Source organism: Hyla sarda, chromosome 1 (assembly GCF_029499605.1).
Source record: "Hyla sarda isolate aHylSar1 chromosome 1, aHylSar1.hap1, whole genome shotgun sequence".
NCBI classification, from domain to species: Eukaryota; Metazoa; Chordata; class Amphibia; order Anura; family Hylidae; genus Hyla; species Hyla sarda.
This window is the reverse complement of record NC_079189.1, coordinates 131853417-131878212: the sequence shown is the minus strand read 5'-3', so window position 1 is coordinate 131878212 and position 24796 is coordinate 131853417. Positions and strand designations below refer to the sequence as shown.

The 24796-nt window shown below is 41.4% G+C and overlaps 1 protein-coding gene across 2 annotated transcripts in view; it reads right to left on the bottom strand.

The window, feature by feature from the left end:
* The window catches only part of FSTL5 (follistatin like 5), an 872209-nt gene that overhangs the window by 829746 nt on the left and 17667 nt on the right, over nt 1-24796 (bottom strand). The window contains exon 1 of one of the 2 annotated variants that reach the window (XM_056561526.1): nt 12020-12142. The exons of the other annotated variant lie outside the window; for it this stretch is intronic. The gene's annotated coding sequence lies outside the window, so the exon portion shown is untranslated. Of the gene's footprint in view, nt 1-12019; nt 12143-24796 lie in introns of those variants that run through there. 2 annotated transcript variants of the gene reach the window in all.

Genomic DNA, 24796 nt, shown 5'->3' with positions numbered 1-24796 from the left:
TCGTATACTTGGATGACATCCTCATCTTTTCCCCCAATTTGGACCAACATCGGGTCCAAGTGCGACAAGTTCTCACTCGCCTTAGGAGAAATCGCTTATACGCCAAACTTGAAAAAATTATTTTTGAACGGTCCTCCCTGCCTTTCCTGGGATACATTATCTCAGCCCAAGGACTTCAAATGGATCCAGCCAAGATTTCCGCGGTTCTGGATTGGCCACGCCCCTCTGGTCTCCGAGCCATGCAAAGATTCCTGGGCTTTGCTAATTACTACAGGCAATTTATCCCTCATTATTCCACTCTGGTGGCCCCTATCGTGGCTCTAACTAGAAAAGGAGCTAACCCCAAATCCTGGCCTTCCCAAGTTGAAAAGGCCTTCCAGTCGTTGAAAGCTGCCTTTGCCACAGCACCCGTTCTTTCTGGGCCAGATTCCACCAAGTCCTTCTCTCTCGAAGTGGATGCCTCCTTGGTGGGCTGTCCTCACCCAAAAGTCTTCCGGGGCAAGACAGTGACTTGTGGCTTCTTTTCTAAAACATTCTCTCCCGCGGAGTGAAATTACTCCATTGGAGACAGAGAACTGCTGGCCATTAAGTTGGCACTGGAGGAATGGAGACATTTACTCGAGGGCGCCACACATCCTGTGAACATCTTCACGGACCACAAGAATCTGGCTTATCTCCAGTCTGCCCAGAGACTAAATCCCCATCAGGCTCGTTGGTCTTTGTTCTTCACCCGTTTTAATTTTGAAATTCATTTCCGTCCTGCTTGTAAGAACATTAGGGCAGATGCTCTGTCTTGCTCTTCGGATGTGGTGGGCGACAAGTTATCCCCCAATATATCATCCCATCAGAACGCCTTATTGCCGTCGCTCCGGTGGACCTGCGCCTTCTCCCTCCGGGCAAATTTTATGTACCTCCACGTCAGCGGCTGCAAATTCTCAAGTGGGGCCATCCTTCCCTTTTTGCCGGTCATCCCGGGGTACAAAAATCTCTCCAACGAATCTCCCAAAGGAACTAGTGGCCTTCTCTGGAGAAAGATGTCTCGGACTTCGTCCAGGTCTGTACGATTTGTGCCCTGGATAAATCACCTCGCCAGAAACCAGCGGGTCTCCTCTTGCCTCTACCTGTTCCTGAAGTTCTCTGGTCTCACATCGCTATGGACTTTGTTACTGATCTTCCCTCCTCCCATGGCATGTCCATTATTTGGGTCGTGGTAGATCCCTTCTCCAAAATGGCTCACTTTGTACCTCTGCCGGGTCTACCCTTAGCACCCATGTTAGCCAAACAATTTTTTCAACATATCTTCCATCTCCATGGCCTACCCAAACATATTGTCTCGGATCGTGGGGTACAATTTGTCTCCAAATTCTGGAAGGCTCTTTGTGGTCAGCTCGGGATCTAATTGGACTTTTCTTCTTCATACCACCCTCAGTCCAATGGCCAGGTAGAACGGGTCAACCAAATTTTGGGCGACTATTTGTACCACTTTGTGTCCTCTTGCCATGACAATTGGGTGGATCTACTTCCCTAGGCGGAATTCTCCTACAATTACAAACAATTCTCTGCTTCTAACAAGTCCCCTTTCTTTGTAGTTTTTGGCCGTCATCCTCTTCCACCTCTGCAGTATTCCACTCCTTCTTCTGTACCTGCTGTCTTGTACTGGACTTTTCCACCATCTGGCGTGAAACTCATGCTGCTCTCCTCAAGGCTTCCGCTCGTATGAAATTCCAAGCTGAAAAGAGACGCAGAGCTCCTCCGGTATTCCGCCCAGGTGACAAGTTTTCACTCTCCTCTAAATACATTCGATTTAGGGTCCCAAGTTACAAGTTGGGCCCTCGTTACTTGGGACCCTATAAAATCAAGAGTCGGATCAATCAGGTCTCTTACCAGCCTCATCTTCCCCCCTCCCTCCGAATCCATAACTCCTTCCATGTCTCCCTTCTTAAACCTGCTGTCTTTAACTGTTTATCTCCCAAACTTGTTTCTCCCACCCCTGTTATCGGTACCTCCGATATTTTTTCCGTCAAGGAGATCTTGGCGACCAGGATCTCTCGGGGGAGAAGATTTTTTCTGGTTGATTGGGAGGGCTGCGGTCCTGAGGAGAGGTCTTGGGAGCCTTAGGAGAACAGCTTGGACTGCAGTCTCATCCTCAGTTTTATGGGCACCAAGAAGAGGGGGAGACCTAAGGGGGGGGTATTGTCACAGCGTGCGCTCCGGTCCCCTCCCCCGGACCAGAGCGCCCGCTTCCCCGGCCTCCCTGTTCGGGATCCCGGCGCCTCCCGGTCAGACGCGCTGACCGGGGGCACGGTTCCCTTGTGTCAGGGACGCGGCTGCCGGGTGGCTGGACCCTGCTCACGCGCCGAGTCCCTGTCCGTCCTACCTGGCTCCCCACTCCCTGCACCGTTTGTCCCTGTCTCCCGGCGCGCGCGGCCCCGCTCTCTAGGGCGCGCGCGCTGCCTTCTGTAAATTTAAAGGGCCAGCGCACCTATGATTGGTGTGCTGGTCCCTGACCTCTGGACACTTCCTAATAAATGTTACCTGCCCCTTCCTGCCCTTGCCGGATATTTGTGCCCTTGAGAAAGCTTTCCCTACAGTGTTATCTTGCCTCGCCTGTTGCCGAACCCGTTGCTACCCACTACTCACCCTCGAACCTTTGCTGCCTGCCCTGACCTCTGCTACGTCCGACTACGCTCCTGCCTACTCCCTGTGTACCACGCCATATCAGCTGCCAGAGAGGTCGAGTTGTTACTGGGGGATACGACCTGGTAGTTACCGCTGCAGCAAATCCATCCCACTTTGCGGCGGGCTCTAATGAAGACCAGTAACTGCTTAGAACTGGTCCTCCAGTACAATCCACGCCATCGCCTCTCTGGTCCAGAGGATCCACTACCCGTCCTGCCGGTTCGTGACACTCAAAAGTGAGTTCACCAGTGGAAATGTCCAAATTAGGCCCACCTAGCCATTACCATACCCTTGTAACTTGTTAGTGTTACAAGATCTCAGGTGTGAATGGGGAGCAGATTTTTTTTAAATTATTGCTCTCACACTCTTTAGTGCAGGTCACTGAAAGTTCAACATGGCGCCTCTAGGCAAAGAACTCTGAAAAAACTCTAAATCTGAAAAAAAATAAAAGAATTGTTGCTGTACATAAAGATCGCCATGACCATAGGAAGATTTCCAAGACCCTGAAACTTAGCTTAAGCATGGTGGGTAATACCATACAGCTGTTCCACAGGACAGGTACTACTCAGAACAGGCCTCGCAATAGTCAACCAAAGAAATTGAGTGCACATGATCAGTGTCATATCCAGAGGTTGTTTAAAAAAAAAAAGACAATAGGTGCTGCCAGCATAGCTACAGAGTTTGAAGGGGGGGGGGTTGTCAGCCTGTCAGTGCTCAAACTATAGGCCGCACACTGCGTACTTATGGGGTGTACTTTATTTTTCTTATGACCGTATATATAAAATAAAAGTAAAATGCTGTTAGGTGTATATGAACTAAATAGTTTTAAGCAGGAAAACTAGGCCAGGAAGTCTAAAGCAAGCTGCATTCCCTTAGTTCTTTGGAAGCTTGAAAGCATGGCTCACTTTAGTAATAGGCATCAATGCTGTCTTATCTTTAGAAGTGATGATGATCCCAGTTCACTGCCCTTCACTGCTGGAATTAAACGTGTCCTGGTTTTTCACATCACCAGTGTTTAATACATTATTTGGTGGAACAATTCTTCAAAGTTTAGATTGGTCGGGACTTAGTGCTGAGACCCTCTCTGATATATAGAAATTGAAGGGGGAAACACACAGGCGCATGCTTCTCCCCCTGACTTGGTACTCAGTCTATCGTGTTGAAGAAATGACATTCTGCATCAATGTAAAGTAGTGAATGCACAGCCAGTATAACAGTGTTTTATGTTGATGTCCCCTTAGAATAACTCAACGCACAGTCACTAATGACTAAACTTTTGCAAAAGTGATTACACCTCTAAGTGGAAATGTCAAAATTAGGCCCCATTAGCAATTTTTCCTTCCCTAAATTTGAACCTGAATTGAACTTCTATCTCCCTGATGAAGGAAACCATTTATTTCTGAAACATGTCAGGGTAATTTTGACCCTCGTAGGCTTCCACAGTGATGTAACCAACCGGATAGCAACTTTTAACAGCACTGCTTGGTCGAGATGCCCCCTGACGGGGCTTTCACTCACATAAAGTGAATTGTCTGAACAGAGGACTTAGAATGGCAGTAACAACATTGGATCCCATTTCTTTTTATCTGATGACACATTAATATCAGGTACTATTTTCCCCATTTGGGAACAGTATCCTCATTGAGGATAGCTACTTTTTACACATACCAGTGACCATCCAAATGTATGAATTCTAAGCTTGATTGGCTTGATTGCTCTCCATACCACTGTCCATACACTCCCTCTCCCTCATTTTGTGCTATTGGCTATATATAACGTTTTTGTCATTGTTTATTTATGAGTGGTTTATAGGGGAACAACTAGTCCTATAGCAGCATACACTAGAATAGAGGGTTTTCCACCTCTGTTAGAGTGCACAAGTAACTTAGCACCAGTATATCTAACATACTTTTTGATGATCCCAGTCTATTATAATGGAGCCTGTCTCCGGTAATGATCATGCACTTTACTGGGATTATAGCTAATGCTCGGTGGGGGTCTTAGTACACAGACTCTAACCAAGAAAAGTGTTGACATGTCTGTGTGGCATGTCAACGTTTTGTTAACAATGACAGTAATGACTTAAAGTGCAATGAACAGCATCAAGGTACTGATCATTAAGATTTGTTATTTTATTAGCAACTAAAACATACTGAAGTGAAATCCATTGTAGTGAATTTGGATGTGTTTTTATTCATAACATATGAGCTTCTATTTTATTAGAACCTTGAGAAATTCAGGAACAGTAAACAAACTGGCTATTGTCAGATCATAATGGTGACAAAAACAAGCACTGTTTCCAGAAAACAAAGCAAAGCTGTAGAGAATAGTGAAACCCATAGAGAATTAATAAGCAAATTTACATCTGAGACCTGTCTTTCTTTGTAACATGATGACACACGAGATACTGATTGCATTATCTTTGGAATGCCTTGTCCTATTACATAGAAACGTCTAATCTTTTTTCCATCACCAAGACTTAATACTATGCTTTGGCATAATAGTAAGATAAAGTAATAACATATCTAAATTCAAATAAAATTCAATATCAATAGAAGCACAATTTTAAACAAAAGGTGGCATATCCCCTAAAACCCAGATAACCTCAGCTTAATACAAACACGAGATTATGATGAAGCTGTTCCACAGTAGCTGCTCGAAAACCATAACTTGGCTGAGTAGCTTTTTTTTAATGACCCATTCATTGATGCACATGTATAATCAAATCTCATAGAGTCTAAAAAAATTGCCTTGCTTCCTTGACTACTTATGTTTTAACAATAAAAATTGTTTTTTTTTTAATCAAAATATGCACCTAGGATAGAAACCTATGTTCTGGTTCACTAACAGTTACTAGGGTTGGTGTCACCTCATGAGGTAGAAAATGGTATAACCACCCCCAAAATTCCACCTCCCACCACCACCACCTATGCAAGTAACTACAAGGCACTTGATGTGGCATGTCATTAAGATGTCTCAGTGAGCAGTGATGGTTTAGACAGTTTTCTTATTCATGGTTAATGTTATACTATGCAACATGTCCAAGAACTTGGAGACTGTGGAAGTAAATGTCCCTTCAGCTTTATCAGAGGTCTCTTAACAATCCTAAATCATGTTCTGAGGACAATGTTGCTATAAAACAACTTTTAAAACTCAAGCCTGGATATACCCGCTCATATAACTTGTAATCTCTACCCAAAGATATGTCATCTCTGCCCCAAATAACTTATATATACTGTATATAGCAGCATATGTTTGCAAAATACAGTCACTCACTGCACCGTACAAGGATAAAATAATCCTTCCACACCATAACCACGTATGCTGTATCTACTGCAAAGAATTTTGTAACCAATATTTCCTCCATAGAGAGGTAGATAAAGGTACTACACAGGTTCTGTGGAACATATAAGTGGTTACAGTGCAGATTTATTTAGTGACTTACAGGTGTTATTCTTTACCTTTTCTTCTCCATCAGACACAGATGGCTATGAAGACTTTTTCCAAAGGTGACTTGTTTCGGCAGAGTATGGCCCTCATTAGTGTACCGCCATAATATATAATAATGTCCTTACTAATAACACATGACACATGGTAAAAAAAAAAAACAGTACGCTATACCTAACCAAAGATTAAACAATACTGAGAGCATTATGGGGTGTCCCGGTGCAGAACACACCTGTAAGGTAGATGTCACTTTTCTGTGTCTGCTCTGGCCCACTGTTTGGGTTTACATATTGTCTGTGTCATAATGTTGTACTCATTTAGTGTATTGGTAATTTGTTATTTCCATTAAAGAGTTAGTCTTGTCTGTGCAGGAGAATGCACAGAGAACCTCATGATCACTTTGTCCAATCAGGGCCTCCTGCCCTGCTACCCCAGGTCTGTCTAGATGGGAAGGAACAAGTCAGTTTAGTCAAGTTGAGGAAAGTGAGTGGTGGTCACATCCAGACCTCTGCTGTGGGACCTGTGCAGTGAACTACAGAACAAACAGGGATTAAATATGTTTTCCTGAAAGACCACAGAGTTAAAGGGGTACTCCGGCCATAAGGCATCTTATCCCCTATCCAAAGGATGGGGGATAAGAAGTCTGATCGGGGGGGGGGGGGTGTCCTGCCGCTGGGGACCCCCGCTATCTAGCATACAGCACCCACCTCTGTCACGTCATGCCCCCTCCCATAGACTTGCCTTTCGGGGGCGTAATGTCACACGGCGGTGGAGTCGTGACATCACGATACTCCGGGCCTGTAGTCGTGACCAGGCTGACTCCGAGGCTGCAGCACTGTGTGCAGCTCCCAGAGGTGGGTGCTGCATGCCAGAGAGTGGGGGTCCTCAGCGGCAGACATCCTATCCCCTATGCTTTGGATAGTGGATAAGATGTCTTAGGATTGGAATACCCCTTTAACCCTATGACTTCCTGTGCAATAAAACAACAAAAGACTACATACTTACTTCATCTGTCCTACAGGGCTGCACAATCTTCTGGACAATGCTCTTGTGCTATTCCCCCATTCTGCTTTGTGATTGGGAGCTATTGTTTTTAATTTATGAACAGTATGAAGTAATTGTCTATGCTCTCCCTAAAATGTTAATTAGCTCCCAATGTGGGACCTAAAGATAACAAGGTGGTTTAAGGTGGGCATCAACTTGAAGGATTATGCATGGTCACATATGTTTGTTGTGTCACAGAAATGCTGACTATTTTACTAATATACATCTATAGGTCATCTCAATTTAATTTAATAGCAAGGATACCTAGGTTTTTCAAAGAATCAATCATAAGCAGGCACCATAAAATGCCTATAGGAACATATATTGAAATCATAATGCACCATTAAACATTTTATACAGGCAATTCGGTGAGCATGAGGAATGATCCAGAGTTATCAACTACAATATAACCCACCAAAATGTCAACCGTAAATCTGCTACCCAGACCAGTCCTAAAATACACTGCTGTTATTAGCACCTAACCCACTTCTACTAATTTAAGAGAATTCCCCTTAGTAGTATAACATTTCCTTTTTAATGTATTTTAAATATAATGATGCCACAATAGATGTAATAATTTTCATTATTGTACAGCTGACTCCATGGTTTCCTAATGGTGGGAAGAACAGCAGCTCATATAGTATATTTTCCTTAGGAAAAGAACAAGTTAAAGTCTACCTAATAGCCATAATATATTTAGAAATGTAATATTCTGCTGTACACTAGACCTTAGCAGACTGCTCAGCTGGACCCTGGTCTCAATCAATTGAAATAAAACTAAGCTGTTAACTTCAACCCACGTTCTGCAAAGTGAACATTCTAAGCACAGTCTGTGCAATGTTAACCCTACCTTAGTGGACTAACAATAAAAAATGTAACTTATAAATTAGGTTAAGAAACAACAAATAGCTGTGAGTTTTTGCCACACTTTAACTGTAGAAAACTTGCAGCCATAAAATCCATTGCAAGCTGCAAAAATTTGCAGTAAACCATGAGCTGAAACTGGCTGTGTGGCAATGTGTGGCAAAAAGATAGTGTCATTAGGCATGAGTGAAAGTACCCTTAGTGCATGCCAGGATAATGTTATATTAATGGCGGTAATGAAATTAGTTATACCTGATTATAACATCTATATAATTACATGCAATTATTCTTGCTTCACATATAATGTAATAATATTGACAGAAAGGAAAAATAGAATGGGATGGCTCTCTTATACTAAAACAACAGTGTGTAGACCCGGCAACTAGTAAAACTCCAACCGCATGTGTCTATAAAATAATAAATAGAAATAACAAATGTAACTAGTGCTCAAGATCTGATTACATGGCAATATTGGGATGGACATTTAAGCCAGTTCACTATTTTTTACATTCAGCATTTTTATTATTCAGCATTTTACACCATTTATCTTATCGTATCCATTTGTATATATTGACTGAGTAACCAGCGTTGCCCGGTTTTTCCTTCCTAATCCTTTTTGCGGAGGAAAATAAACAAAGGAGGAAGCTTTTGACTTCATATCCCATCCTCATATATTGTTGTCATATCCCAACCCCATATCCTGTCCTCACATTCCGACCTCCTATCCCGTCATCATATCTCGACCTTATATCCCATCCTCCTATCCCGTCCTCATATCCCGTCATCATATCTCGACCTTATATCCCATCCTCACATCCCGTCCTCATATCCCGTCCTCATATCCCGACTTCCTATCCCGACCTCCTATCCCATCCTCCTATGCCAATCTCCTATCCCGACCTCCTATCCCGTCCTCCTATCCCGTGCTCCTATCTCGACCTCATACCCCGACCTCCTATCCCGATCTCCTATCCCGTCCTCCTTTCATGACCTCCTATCTTGACCTCCTATCTCGACCTCCTATCCCGTCCTCCTATCTCGACCCCCTATCCCGTCCTCCTATCTCCACCTCCTATGCCGACCTCCTATCCCGACCTCCCATCTCGACCTCCTATCCCGACCTTCTATCTCCACCTCCTATCTCCACCTCCTATCCCGTCCTCATATCCCGACCTCCTATCCCGTCCTTCTATCCCATCCTCTTATCTCAACCTACTATCCCGTCCTCCTACCCCGTCCTCCTATCTCGACCTCCTATCCCGTCCTCCTATCTCAACCCCCTATCCCGTCCTCCTATCTCCACCACCTATGCCGACCTCCTATCCCGACCTCCTATCTCAACCTCCTATCCCTTCCTCCTATCTCGACCTCCTATCCCAGCCTCCTATCCCGACCTCCTATCTCAACCTCCTATCCCGACCTCCTATCTCGACCTCCTATCTCCACCTCCTTTCCCGTCCTCATATCCCGTCCTCATATCCCGTCCTCATATCCCGTCCTCCTATCCCCACCAACCCATCCTACTATCTTGACCTCCTATCTTGACCTCCTATCTCGACCTCCCATCCCGTCCTCATATCCTGACCTGTAATATGTGTACCAGGTATTGAAATATCTCCAGCCATACAGAAGTTATGTGAGAACATACATTTCCCATTGATTTGCATGGGACTTTAAACAAATACCCTGACCCTCACAAATGTGGGTAGTTAACGGTTAAATTAACTATCCTATATTTTAAGTGGACATATCAGTAACATGTGACCAAGTATTATCGAAATATCTCCAGACGTTTCGAAGTTATGCAGTAACATATATTTTCCATAGACTTGTATGGGTTTTTAAACATACACCATCCCCTGGCAAATGGGGGGTGAGTAAGGGTTAAATCACCTATCCTATGTTTGTTGCTGACATATAAGTAACATGTGTGCCAAGTTTCATTTTAATATCTTTAGCCATTTGGAAGTTTTTGTGGAACATACATACACAAACCCACACACACACGTTGAGTTTTATATATATAGATTGCCTCCTACCAGCAAGGGCCCTGCTGGGGGAAGCATTGTGTAATGTTGACAAATATACTCTTTTAATATCTTAATAAAATATTTGCCATGTATTCAGATCTTGAGCACTAGATACACTTGTTATTTCTTATAATAATGACAACCTATACACAGTGAACCCACTGTACTACAGTTATAGTACAGAGTATGCATTTGTGTTGATGTGGCCATAGCCAGACATTATTAAAGATCAAATTATATACTGTTCTATTTCTTATACAATGTTACATTTTTAGGCTCAGCTGTCACTAGTACCAACAAAAAAGAAAACAACAATAGAGGGAAAAAGGAAAATCATACTCAAAATATAGCGTTACTAGTGTACTTAGAAAACTCCATTTCAAATACAAAATTAATATATGACAGTCTCCTTTGAAGACTCAGTTCTCTTATATGGGTACTTTCAGATGCAAAAACTTTTTATATGTTGTTACTGATAAAAATTAAAGATCTTTTGTAATATGGTTGTTTAAATGTTTTTGAATATTTAATAAAGAAAATGGCCCCTGAAAATCCCACCACTAGGGGTCCCCATGCCTACAGGAACACCAACCAGTCCTGCAGAAGCATCAGACTTGTCCATAAGTCATGGACAAGAGATGACTCATGGATAAGGCTGCATGAGCAGGCACACCAATCATTTTTCATGACCTCAAGGGGGGATCACACCCTCATCCCCTGAGAGGATTCAATGATGTAAAAGCGTAATTATGCAAAAAAATGGCTACAAAAATGTTAGCGAATGCGCATGAAATTGGTGTGTCCATTGCAGTTATTGGAAAGTATGAAGGAGACAGATTTGGTGACAAATTGTATGAAATAATAATATTTATTTGGCGCTTGCAAGCAACTCCTGGAGAGACTGTACACCCGCATCATGAGGGATGCAGGTGTACAAACTCTCCACGTCAATAGAGGCCAAATGTAGCCTTCTTGCCACTCAAAATTGTCAAGTTATGAGATAAGATATCCTGTATCACGAACATAGGAGGGGATATGTGGTAGTAATGGGGAAACCAGCCAGTCCACGTAACTGGAGAGGAATTCCGTTGGGATACCTATGACCGCCACAATGGTGCGGCCAGGTGGTGGACTGACTGGATTGTGAATTTTGGGTACTATGTACCACTTAGGCTTAGGTGGAGATTTAGGTAACAGTTGCTCTGCTGTTTTTTCTGTTATAACCTTTTTTCCGTATATTTTCGTAATAGAGATCTAAGGCTTTCTATGATTTTACTAGTGGGGCCCTGTTTTAATTTTTCATACACAAGGACATTCCCTAATTGGTTCATTGCTTTGTTTTCATAGTCAGTTTTACTCCATACTACAATTGAGCCCCCTTTATCTGCATTGGATACTATTATGTCCTCTCTCTCTCAGCGAGCCATTTCAAGGCTTCTTTTTCTTTAACTGAAATATTCCAAATAGGATGGGGATATATTAAGGCCTTTACCTCATTGCAGACAGCTCTGCAAAACAGGTCAATAAAGCTTCCTGGGGATATGGGGAGATTAAACCTAGAAGGATTACCACCATGAAAAGGGAAAGTGTACTGTCTGCCGCTAGTGTGGACAGTGTTCTAATACTATCTTCTTCCACTTCATTAAATTCAGCCACTTCTTTAAACCCCAACGGACAGATTCTAACTGGGTTTCCCCCTCTTTTTGTTGCATCAACGTGAAATCTTTATTTGTTTTAAGTGTGGTAAAATATTTTTTAAGTGATAATTTGCAGATAGCCTTATACATGTCTTCTTCGAATGTGCAGCAATCAAAAGGTTCACATAAGCCAATATTCAACTCCTTATTTAGGACCGCTAAGCACTCATTACTAAGAGCAACATCTGTTAAATGCACTACTATGTTGGGCATTGTTACTGCCTTCATGTTACAGTCTTTCTCTTAACTGATCTCTACCTGCTTTCTCCTTCTCCACCTCCAGCCATGGTGAGTTCTCCACCTAAAGGGTTCCCGGCCGGATTAACCCCTCTCAATGTTGATTCTGGACCTGAGGCTTCGTCGGACAAGCTGGGCTCTAACTCTGTGGTTAAATAATCAGATTTCTTTAGAAACTTCTTTTTCTGCTGTTGATTGTTCCTTTTATATACTAGTTTCTTTCTGAATTGATGCTTACTCGTGCAAATTTTATGCCATGTAAACTCTTGATGTTGTTCAAAATCGCTTTTGTCTCTAAGAAATGTATCACGTTTAATGTCCTTCATAGTGAACTGTAAATATGAAAGTTTTTTATACAAGGATGACATAAATGCTTTATGTGCAGTTTCCGAAATATCCTGGTTCTAAGTTCACATTTCATTTTACATAATTAAGCGGTCACTAATTCATATTCGCTTCTATTCTAAGAAAACACTAATTGTTGCAGGTTTAAAGAGTGTTGTTCATTCCATAGTTTGATAAAAATTGCGTGAAGGTGATTTATACACTCTTAGACCGCAGGGTGTTCTATTGTTATCCTCATATGCCTGTAGCAAGAGTCTAGTGCTAATTACTCAGGCCTCATTTTGCGACTCACATGATGTGAAAAATACCCCACATTAGCTCTCCCTGCTGCAACCTTTTTTACGGTTTGTGGATGACATCTTCTTGGTGTGGGAAGGGACAGTGGAGCAATTTACAGCCTTTGTCAGATAAAAAATAAAATCATAGATAGCCTTAGATCTCTATTATGAAAATATACGGAAAAAAAGGTTATATGAGAAAAAAACGCAGAGCGACTGTTACCTAAATCTCCATCTAAGCCTAGTACCCAAAATTCACAAATCGGTCAGTCCACCACCTGGCTGCGCCATTGTGGCGGTCATAGGTTCCCCAACGGAATTCCTCTCCAGTTACGTGGCCTGGCTCGTTTCCCCATTACTACCCCATATCCCCTCCTATGTTCGAGATACAGGAGATCTTATCTCATCACTTGACAATTTTTGAGTGGCAAGAAGGCTACATTTGGACTCTATTGACATGGAGAGTTTTGTAAAGGAGTTCTTTGCAAGCTCCAACAAATTGTACGATTTCATACAATTTGTCACCGAATCTGTCTCCTTCATACTTTCCAATAACTACTTCCAATACAATGATAAATAGATCAGGCAACGCCTTCCACAGCAATGGGCAAACCCATTTCGTATGCATTGACTAAAAACTTTTTAGCCATTTTAATTACGTTTTTTACATACTTGAATCCATATGTACAGTACATAAAAACTTTTTTATGGTTTATGGATGACATCTTTGTGGTGTGGGATGGGACAGAGGAGCAATTTACAGCCTTCATCAGATATCTTAACGACATCAACACAATGAATATGACATTCACTTCAGTGTTTGGAAATTACACTTTAGAGCTCCTGGATGTAAGGATTGAAATTATCAATAATGTCATTGTCACATCTGGGTTCAGAAAACCTAAATCCAGGAACTCTATACTCCATTATGCCTCGTCCCATCCCACCCACACGAAGAATAGCATCCCAACCAGCCAACTTATCTGCTTGAAAAGAATAAATAATAATCAGGAAATTTTCACAAAACAAGCCTCAGAGTTGGAAGCTCGACTTCTCCAATGTGGTTATCCACCTGATGTTTTGAAATCAGCATGGGAAAAAGTTGAGGGTATTCTAAGACCCCACCTGTTTAACCCCTTAAGGACTCAGGGTTTTTCCATTTTTGCACTTTCGTTTTTTCCTCCTTACCTTTTAAAAATCATAACCCTTTCAATTTTCCATCTAAAAATCCATATGATGGCTTTTTTTTTGCGTCGCCAATTCTACTTTGCAGTGACATTAGTCATTTTACCCAAAAATGCATGGCGAAACGGAAAAAAAATCATTGTGCGACAAAATAAAAAAAAAAACGCCATTTTGTAACTTTTGGGGGCTTCCGTTTCTACGCAGTGCATATTTCGGTAAAAATTACACCTTATCAATATTCTGTAGGTCCATACAGTTAAAATGATACCCTACTTATATAGGTTTGATTTTGTCGCACTTCTGGAAAAAATCATAACTACATGCAGGAAAATTTATATGTTTAAAAATGTCATATTCTGACCCCTATAACTTTTTTATTTTTCCATGTACAGGGCGGTATGAGGACTCATTATTTGCGCCGTGATCTGAAGTTTTCATCGGTATGATTTTTGTTTTGTTCGGACTTTTTGATCACTTTTTATTCATTTTTTTAATGGTATAAAAAGTGACCAAAATACGCTTTGGAATCCCCGATTTGAAAAAACAGGCCTGGTCTTTCAGGGGCGTACAGGTATTTGTATTGGTCCTTAAGGAGTTAAAGAAACATTTTTTCCACTCGAGTTCCCCTTTAATGCTTCATATAACCTAAAATCAATCTTTTACTGATTCTAAAAAACTCCCTATATTGTACCTTGCAATGGTTGTATAAACCTTTAATGGCATTTTACAGGTTTAGAACATTACCATTGTAGTAAAGTTTCTTCAAGAACTCAAGAAAATATTATAAAAGTATAATATTCCAGTTCCAGTTCTTCTGAGACCCTGGAATACAACAGAACTACAGTGAAAGAAATGATGTGTAAATCCCACAGTTTGTAATAGCAGTGAATCTTGCCTACATTGGTAAGCCCATTCAATTTACTCCAAGGACCCAGATCTATATCCAAGAAATAAAAAAGCAGGCCAGACTTCTTAAAGGAGAACTACGGGATTGAAAATGTTATCCCCTATCCTAAGGATAGGGGATAAGTTTCAGATCGCGGGGGGTCCAACCGCTGGGGCCCCCCATGATCTACTGTACGGGGCCGTGGCTCTCTGACACTCATCCTCCATTTACAGCTATGGGAGAGCCGAAGCGCTGCCTTCGGCAATTTCCGGCTCTCTCATAGCAGTGTATGGAGGGGGCGTGTCGGCCGCTGCTTCGTGGGGTGGTAATCACGCCCTCTCTAACCAGAGAGCCGGGGCCCCGTACGGGAGATCGCAGGGGGGCCCCAGCGGTCAGACCCCCAGCGATCTGAAACTTAGCCCCTATCCTTAGGATAGGGGATACATTTTTCAATCCCGTAGTTCTCCTTTAAGGAGACTATGCGGTCATCTGCCCCCTGATGTTAAAATGATTAAGCTTATACAGCTAGATAATCATGCAATGTATGACAGGAGATAACAAAATGGTATTGTTGGAGGAGCTTGTATTCCACAGGATCTGTAATAAGCCCCTTATGTAAGAATCCCTACCAGTATGTGTGACATTAAACCATTGTGCAGTTATTCAGAAGTGATGCAAAACACTGACACCACATCACAGGGCATCTGTACAGGGTCACTTTTTATGTCACATGTGTATTGGAAAATGCAGTCGTAATTCAAAAAGCATTTCATGCCTTTACTTAGGTTTCAATTATTTAACAATTGTATTTGCTTAAAGAAATAAAACTATTCTGTGTTACAAATATACAATATTGCTGTTCTATTTTTTACACTATGTATATTCTGATGTTCTTAGTTTATATGTGTGCTGTGGAAGAAGGAAACACAGAGATTCAGGGTTATACAATGGATCAGATACTTTTTGATCACATAACATAGTATTTGGTCATGTAACAATTTATTATATATTATGGTATTCATAAGGCTGGGTTTACATAATGCATTTCCAAAACAATAACTATAAAGACTTTTATTTTATTTTATCCCAGTTAACATAAAAAAGGGATGTGAACCCAGTCTTAGTGCTTTTAACTTACATATCGTTAATTGGAACAGTGAGTGCAGCTCATAGCTAGAAGACACCTGACCATCCACTCATATACCAGTATTTATAAATGTTAGTATAAAAAACTATACACATGGCACAACAGAATGTAACATGCCTATTAGTTATGTCTCTGATTTAAATGACTAATCTTCTAACCTTGCTCTTGAAAGGATGCTACAGCAAAGCTAATGTCTAATGCCCATCTCCTCCCTCTTGTGACCTAGATAACATCTACCCATCTGTTTACCATCTGATGCACACATGTACACCCATTTGCTTCAACTATTACATATATAGTAATTATAGTAAAGAGCAGGCTTATCAATGATATAGCACATAGGTCCACATTTCTAATTATGTTACCCCTCAAAAGTGGATGAACTTTCACGGGGAAAACATTTATTACCAAGTATAACAGTCTTGAACGATGCGGCATTATTGTGGAGGACATTGAGCACTAGTTAAAAGATGTATTCTGGGGTCATAAAAATTTTAACAGTGTAAAAGTAAAAAAGGTCAGACCTACCTTGGTCCCCCACAGCTTCCATTCCAGTGCTCTTTGGTCCCCTGGTGGTCACTGCTTGTTCCTACTTACAAGCTCAGCATTTCAGCAAGACCTACCCGTTTAGCCAATCACTGTTCGCAACAGAGAACCACCCAAGTCAGTGATTGGCTAAGCTGGCAGGTTCTGCTAGAACACCCGTCTCAGAATCAGGAACAAGTAGTGATCAGAGTGGGACTGGATGGAGCTAAAACTGGAGCTGTAGAGGGACTGGTGTACGAAAGTATGACTTGTTTTTTATTTCTACTCTGTCTTAAGAAACAAATCATACATTCTGTGAACCTGAAATGCCCCTGTTAAGGGTTTATACTGGAATAAAAATAAATAAATAGCTGATTTCTTTCAAATACAATGTAACTCCTATACTCAGTTGGTGTGTGGTATTGCATTGCAGCTACATTTTATTGATTACTAGCTGAGAACCCGGCATTGCCCGTTTTTTCCTTCCTTGTCCTTGTTGAGGAGGAAAATCAAAAAAGGAGTAAGCTTTTGACTTCATATCCCATCCTCATATATTGTTGTCATATCCCAACGCCATATCCTGTCCTCATATCTCAACCTCATATCCCGTCCTCATATCTCGTCATCATATCTCAACCTCATATCCTGACCTCCTATCCCATCCTCATATCTCGACCTCATATCCCATCCTCCTATCCCGTCATTACATCCCGACCTCCTATCTCAACCTCATATCCCGTCCTCATATCCCGACCTTCTATCCCGTCCTCCTATCTCAACCTCATATCCTGTCCTCATATCCCGTCCTCATATCTCGACCTCATATCTCGACCTCCTATCCCGACCTCCCATCCCGTCCTCATATCCTGACCTCCTATCTTGACCTCATATCCTGTCCTCATATCCCAAACTCATATCTCGATCTCCTATCCCATCCTCATATCCCGTCCTCATATCCCGACCTCCTGTCTCGACCTCATTTCCTGTCCTCCTATGTCGACCTCACATCCCAACCTCATATACCGTCCTTATATTCCATCCTCATATCCCGTCCTCATATCCCGACCTCATATCCCGACCTCATGTCCCGACCTCATATCCAGTCCTTATGTCCCATCCTCATATCCTGTCCTCAGGTGGTACTGATTTGTGATGAAGATATTGTAAGCTGAAGATAGAAGAGGACATGGCTTTGTGGGACTGGGCGTGATTTGCAAGCCAGACCGATGCACAAAAAAGGGTAAATAATAAAAGGTGTGGGGCTTAAAATGTGGGCATGTCTTTGTGAGATGGGGTGTGGTTTGCAAGTCGGATTGACACATTCACCAGGAGATGCAGAGCAGAGCTTGTGGAGTAAGGTACTGGAAGTCCCATATACTTGCATGGGACTTGAAAAAAAAACATCTTTTATGTAAGGGGGTAGATAGGGGTTAATTTAAATAATTAATTTGACATATAAGTAATATGTGTACAAGTGTATTATTGAAATATCTCCAGCCGTATGGAAGTTATGTGGGAACATACATTTCCAATTGATTTGCATGGGACTTTAAACAAAAACCCTGACCCTCCCAAATGGGGGTAGTTATGGGTTAAATTAACTATCCTATATTTTAAGTGGACATATAAGTAACATGTGACCAAGTATTATCGAAATATCTCCAGCTGTTTGGAAGTTATGCAGTAACATATATTTCCCATAGGGTTGTATGGGACTTTAAACAAAAACCCTGACCCTGGCAAATGGGGGTGAGTAAGGGTCAAATTACCTATCCTATGTTTGTTGTTGACATATTAGTGACATGTGGGGCAAGTTTCACGTTAAGATCTTTAGCCGTTTGGACATGATGCTGGAACATACATACATGCATACATACACACACACACGTTGAGTTTATATATATATATATATATATATATATATATATATATATATATATACAGATTAGTACAAGGTTGTTATATCGCTCACAATCTGAGGACAGGTGTGCTATTGTATTTATAAGAAAGCAGTCTTTTTTTAATACTCCTGGATGACACCTTTAAGAGGAAAGAGGGGGCTGTAAGGAACTAAAGACCTGTAGGCCATATTATAGACTAGGTTCAGTAAAAAAAAAAAAAAAAAAAAGAGGCCTGTGTAAATATTCCATCTCTCTTATTAAGCTCTACCTGTAAATGCCCTTACTGCGGTGAAAGCACGGCATTCACATTTTAAATGATATCTAAAAAAAACAGTTAATTTATCAAACAAAATGAAATAAAGTATAAAATACAGTATACAATAAAGTATACACATTATCATACAATAAAGTATACATGGTTCTGTATATGGCTCTGTATACCATCCATTGACACCCACTGTGAAAAAACATACTATGTGGTATACATATCTAAACTAATAGTTATTTTTTTCAAACAAAATTAAATAAATATAGTATCCAATACAGTTTAATATAAGTAAACAATAAAGTATACATGGTTCTGTATATGGCTCTGTATACCATCCATTGACACCCACTGTGAAAAAACATTCTATGTGGTATACATATCTAAACTAATAGTTATTTTTTTCAAACAAAATTAAATAAATATAGTATCCAATACAGTTTAATATAAGTATACAATAAAGTATACATGGTTCTGTATATGGCTCGGCTCTGTATTCCAGCCATTGTCACCCATTGTGAAAAAAAAACATACTATGTGGTATACATATCTAAACGGATGTATCTTGTTAATGTATCAAACTAAATTAAATAAAGTATACAAGGGTGAAGGCTCAGTTCACACTTCATGTTTCACCCACATTGCAGGTAAATGGCGGGAGTATTCCTATGATATATGCTTCAACATATGTATCTAACATATGGCTCTGTATACCAGTCATTGACACTCATTGTTGGAAACATACTTTGCTGTGTACATTTTTTTTCTGTGCACTCTGGCAGATCAGACTTTTCCAAAGAAGGTATGCCATTGTATAACAGTTCAGCATTTGTCAAAAGGATAATCTTTTGGCATGTGTAGGGTGCATGTGGACCTACAGAGAATGCATTGCAGTGTTCTCCAAATGTATACATCCAACATGCCTAAAAAATGAAGTGTAATGCCTTGGATGCATGTAACAGCCAGCTATAATCTAGCTATAAAATAGAAAGCAAAAGCTGTTATAAAGCTGCTTAAAACTATTTGCTGTCTGCAGTAAATATGCAGGGAACTGATTTTTCTCTTGTCTTTCCAGCTCCATCAGTGAAATGTTCTAACTCACAAAGGGAGCAATACCCACTGCATACATAAAGCAGACATTGCTCTTTCCAAAATTACACAATCTACATCTCCAGTTTGGGGATGGGCCACATGTGCAGACAGAGCCTTCAAAACAGGCCCTTGAAAATAAAAACAGTTTCCTAGGAGGACACAAGCAACAAATGACACCCAAAGTTACTACTTATCAACATTATAATTGCAGTACCAAGAAGAAAAAGTTCTGCTATTATGGAAATTACAGCATTAATAGACATTTTAGTGATGAACAAAAATGATTAACAAAATGTTAATGATGAACAAAAAAAGAAAAGAAAAAAACAGAAAAAAATAAGGTAATCTTAACATCTCGATTTAGTCTGCATCATGTATGAAAGCCACATGCAGAAATACTGTACATGCACTTACATGCCTTGCACACTATCACGGAGGTTATTAATGGCTGTCTGTGGAATGATCTGCTATAATAAATGCACTTTGGCATGAAAATCAATTGCCAACCAATGACATCCAAGATGTGTTCGATGGGAGACAATTCTGCAGGAGACACTATAGGCCATGGTAGAACATTTGGGCCACAAAGCCTGCTCACAGTAGCACGAACCACATGCAGTCTGATGTTGTCAAAAACGCCTCCTGTGACACTTTGGAGAAATTGTAGTACCACTAGTTTCACAACCAAATAAATGTAACACAAGCTGTCAGTGTTCCTGGAATGAAGACTAGAGAGGTTCGGCTACCATACATTATCCCCCCCCCCCACTCCCCCCACCCATACCACCACAAACACACTCACACACCATAATCCTAGGTGTAGGGGGTAGTATGATGTTCCTTTATGGAGGCATTCTCATTGTATTGCCCCCATGGTCTCCTTTCATTGAGTCTGAGACAAATCTGGGACTGATGTTTTGCTCTGCACTGTGAAAGACATATGAGATCAATGGAAAACCTGTAGATGAACATGTGGCTCATATCCCAATGTCACCTGAATGCCTTCTGATGGTTTTAGTAAACACTCAATGCCATGGGCTTGGTATGTGGCATCCAAATTCACTTGGAGTACAAAACAGATCACCACACACTGTTCTTCTAATCTGAGGATCCCTTGGCTCTGTGCACCCCACACTGTTATTCCAATTGGTGGTATTTATCTAACACCTCACATCACTTGATTATTATATTTTATCAGAGTTTGTTTTAAAATTAATTCCTATATATATATATTTCTTAGTTTATTTTAATAACATATATAACTTGCAATAACTTGTACTGTTGTTCAACACTCCAGCATTTTAACTATACTATGCAGCATTGATCGGCTCAGCCTGTGTTTACTGGTTACCTCTTTGCATATATCTTCAGCTACTCGCACCAGGATTATGTTTTTATTAGGATTTTGTCCCATCAATGTAATTAACAGGAGATTAATCACTTTTATAGTGTCCTGGAAGAAGAGGCTCATTCACTTTATAGAGAGTCTGGTGATCCCCACTGCTAAAGGTTCTTAACATACTGAGCTGATGCAGATTATCCTTATACAATGTACTCTGTTCTGAAATTCCAATTTATTATGGGCTATCAATTTACATAGAGCAGATGTCTGCACCTGCCAGAAAATGTGTATTGTATTACTTGACATTAGATCAATGACTGCACTAACCTTTCTTCTTTAGATCAAAGATTACTCTGACATGTACTATTTTAAATTCAACACTGAAAATGTTTTGTCAAAAATAATGTGGTTATGTCTTGAGTTTTTGCGGATTTATAAATATGTGTTACCTAATAGTTAATATTATGGATAATAATATAAAGAGTGGGTTCAGATGGTATGTTGAATTCCTCCATTGAGCCCAGTATTGTATTTAAATAGACCACAGAAGGAGGAAAATTAAAAAGTAAAGCTTAAAAACACAGAAAAATTTAGCAACTAATATTCTTTACAAAACTAATCCATTATATGTTCTAAATGAGAGGCTTTAATAAATAAATACAAAAGCTAAATGGTGCGAATAACGGACCGGGACGCCGGTGCGGTTTGAAGTAGCCGCACATCAGGGAGCCACGCCCTGTGCCGTCCTCCGACTCCCCTCCCGTACCTCTTGCTTCTGCACCTCCGGCTCGGCTTCTGAAGGGTCCGTCCCCTGGTCCCAACCACCATGCTTGCTGGGAGGCATGCCCTCGATGGTTGATGTAGGCAGCCGAGTGGAGATAGGATCAGTGTGATGCCTGGATGGAACCCAGGGGGTGTTGGGGGCCAGGTGCATAAGATGTCTGGAGGTGCTCATTGCCCCCTGTGCCACTGGGGCCTGGCTGCCCACTCCGTCTCCCCCCTCCGCTCAGGAGTGGTTCCGGCCGCAGCAGTAAAGGCTGGAACTACACTGTATTGCACTGAACGTGGAAGGTTATTGCCTGCCACGCTACAAGAAGCCCACATGTCATCAGGGAATAGCAGAGGCATCCACATAGTGCAAGGCAGCCAGCTGGATCGGTGCGAGGGCAGAGTTGGCTGTGCTTCCCGTAGAACACATTGCTGAAGAGGGGGGAGTTAGGTCTGCTGAGCTGTGACAAATGGGGATTAAGTTGTTGGAGACCCTGCTCCTATTTCTGTGAGGGGAATATGAGGTTATGGCAGCATGACAAGTGCTATGGCTAGCTCTGGAGGTTATAAGGGGAGCAACAATCCTGTGGAGCTACATGCAGGGACATTTTATTAAAGAGATTGATACTGGACTTTGTCTTTTGGACCCATGCTTGTTATATGCAATAAGTCTAGCTGCATTTTAAAGTGAAATATACAACTTGAAACAGGGCAAGCATCAGGATGGAGTTGCAGCAAGAAAATCTTGTATGGCTGGAGGAGTTTTAATCGGTCTAAGTGGACATGTAGATTTTTTTTTTGACCAAATGGAGAACTGGATGTTTCAAGACAAGTGCTATACCATAATTAATTGTGGCAGAACTACCTTTACAATGGAAGCAACCCAAACAGTTTTAATAAATATTGCAAAACAGTTACAAACTGCGGCACTACCATTAAAAACTACATGGTTGAACTTTCCCTACAAAGGGAGAAACCCGTAATCTTCAAGCAAACAATGCACAATCCTAGGGCACATAACAATTCTGCCATAGCAGGGGTAAGTTTGGCAAACACGTAAGAATGGAACTCCCATTTCTCTGAAGTTCACAGCATCTGGTCTTCTTTATTTTTGTTGAAGATTTAAAAAAAAAAATGCGCAGGATACAAACGACTTAAAACATTTTTCACAGAGGCGAAGCACCTTAAGCATCAGAAAGAGTCAGGATCTGACGAGCGATGTTTCGGGTTCCACCCCCTTACTCATGTGTACTAGATCCCTCACACCGATCTTCCTTTGTATGTCTTGACACACCTTCATTGAATAACTAAATTAGACACATTCCAAATACAAGTTTTCAGATTTTAAAGCCACATAAATATTCACAAATTTCACTTGTATAACAAAAATGCTCTAAAACTACACAATTCATTTAATCCTGACGGTTGAAATGTCTCAAATTCAGTACTCCAGAATACCTCCCTTTGTAGGAACAGCTTCTTATTACACTCCCTGTTCCCACCTTGCATTACTTATTCAATCACCTGCCATTTTAGCTAGCCTAGCTACAGAAGTTTACCCAAACTTGTTTTCTTGCACTGGACAGAATTTTGTATCTAGGGCTTTGGCACTTTGTGCGTATGGCACTTTTATGTTCTGAAATTCTAATTGTCACCATTATGCTTGTCTGCCCTATGTACACCATCCTGCAGGGGAAGTTCAGTAGGTATATGACATTTTTACTAGTGCACCTAAAATAGCCTTTCACTGGAAATTTGTGACCATAATTGGGGTGATGGATATTTTCCTCTTTTATTATCCCGTTGTATTGCATGCATGAAAGGCATGCAAATGTTCTTTTTTTGACACTAGCCAAGAACCTCTGTTCATTCTTCTTTTTGACAGCTATGTCTCCTCTGACCAGTCTATCACCAATCATCTTCCCCTTAGTATGAACAAAGAGAGGGGGTTCCCGAAACAAGGTGCCATATTTAGAGTCGGACCTCAATAAACCCAAATATTCCTAGGTAATGACAGTGTTTGTAGGTGCAAATAGGGAGAGGTTCCTGTGTGGGGCCGCCCTTTTCAGGGCAAGTAACACTTGCCAAGAAGGGAATTAATAATGTGAGAGTAGGGCCTTACAGGGGAAGTGTTTACCCTGTGGGTTACAATGGACCATATGTTGTTCCCTTCCACCTTGTAGGTGGCACATGGTGTTTTTTGCACACCTTTCCTTTTGTTTGATTTAAAAAAAATGTTGGTGTCCATATATTTTATCCTAAGAAATGTTAAGTTTTAGCTAATACATATCCTCAATACTTACTTGTGGTCTGATGCGGAAGAATATCTGTAACTGGGGAGCAGCACCTTAAATATGTTTTGCACTATCCATATTTGTGAAGTGTTGGTGTGGCACAATGGTCCATCTACTCTGATGCATCAAGCATTGGTGGGTGGAAATCCTGGCTGATCTATGCCTGATTCATCTTCACAAAGGTCAGTCTCTCCACATTTTTTGTGGACAGACAATTTCTCCTTTGGGTTACTATGGCCCCCGATGCACTAAACACCCACTCTGATGGCACACTACTGGCCGGGTAGGACAGCATTTCCAGGGAAAACTCTGCTAGTTGCGGCCACAAATCAAGTTTGGCTGCCCAGAAGTCCAGCTGATCTTCAAGGTGTGTTGGCAAGGTCATGTCAAGTTATGCCACCACCTGCTGGTTCAGGTCCTACTCCATGTCTACCTGCTGCTGATGAGTTGCTTCACTATGCAGGTGAAGAAAGCTACTCATCAGCGACTGTAGACTCAAGCTGCTGCCGATGGAGCTGGTACTGCTCCTGCCACCCCACCCCTCCCCAGCAGCGATGGCAGTGGAAGATGAGTGTAGAGGGCCCCCCGAGTCAGACCTGCGAGAGGATGGAATATGGTGCAGATAGGCATCGGCCAACTGACTACATAGGATGTCTCTGCAGTAGGTCGGTTTGTCCTCCCTCTCAGTGGGTGTAAAAAAAGGCCCCCATTTTGTGCCGATAGCAAGGTTCCAATAAGGTAGAGAGCCAGAAGACATCGCGCTGCCGAAT